Source organism: Otolemur garnettii, unplaced genomic scaffold (genome assembly GCF_000181295.1).
Source record: "Otolemur garnettii isolate 467f Iridium unplaced genomic scaffold, OtoGar3 scaffold00086, whole genome shotgun sequence".
In the NCBI taxonomy this organism is placed as follows: Eukaryota; Metazoa; Chordata; class Mammalia; order Primates; family Galagidae; genus Otolemur; species Otolemur garnettii.
In genome coordinates this window covers 8262383-8263483 of record NW_003852481.1, presented here as the reverse complement: position 1 = coordinate 8263483, position 1101 = coordinate 8262383, and positions in this window count along the sequence as shown.

The window sequence follows — 1101 nt, the reverse complement described above, 5'->3', positions numbered from 1 at the left end:
GGACATTGTGGAGGGCACCTGTAATCCCAGCTACTTGGGCGGCTGAGGCAAGAAAATCGCTTAAGCCCAAAAGTTGGAGGTTGCTGTGAGCTGTGATGCCATGGCACTCTACCAAGGGTGACATAGTGAGACTCTGTCTCAAAGAAAAAAAAACAGATTTAGGGATTGTTTATTGTCACAGCATAATCATCTTGACTGATATAAAGATTGGCTCCTAGAAATGGAATATAGTACTGATGAAAGGGAAAATTTAAAATAAATGGTCTGGCCTAGGGGCTGCATGGTGAACTGCAAGACAATTTTATTGGCGGTTACAAAATGGAAATTTATATTATGCAGTGGGAAATATTTATTAAAATTGTCAGGGAGTCAGATCACATTCTTAAGGAATGAAGAGATGAGAAAACAGTATGTTAGCATATGTTTGGTTGTTAGTGACTGTGCTTGGCAAAGTATTATGAGAAAGAATGAGCTCAGAAAAGAATTGGCCAATATGCAAGAGCCAAGAAAGTAAATAGAGAGTTTCCAAAATTTCTGGGCCCTGAAACATTTGGCAAAGCCATAATTTTGGATTCAGAATAGTAGGAGATGAAATTGAGAAAAGTTTTGAATGGTAAAGATCAGTTACAATTTATTCTTGTAGGTGGCAAGAATAAATTTGGCCTTGTGGCAAAGGTAAAAATCAGGGTGTGGCCACTCTTGAACAACTCTGAATAGGTCAAGATGTTTCAGGGTAAAGATCCTTCAAGGATGTGGCACCCAGTTATTCCTTTAAATAGGACAGATATCTCAAGGAGAAGAGACTAAGGCTGTGGATCTCTTACACAATCTTAATGGGCTCAAGGTATGTTGATCGCTGGATGAAGAGAGAAGAAATGGAGATGAGAAGTCAAACACATATACTTTTGGGGTCTATGTCTCTGAAAGAAATATGGGCGTGGCAATGGGATTCTGTTGCTGGCAGATGGAAATAGGGAATAAGTCATTGAGATGTATTGCCAAAAGAACTACCAGCCTGGACTTAGAAAGGCTATTCAAGACCTAAAATGAAGGTAGAAAATGATCTGAGAATGAGGCTTATCCCTCAAGGAGAATATTCTC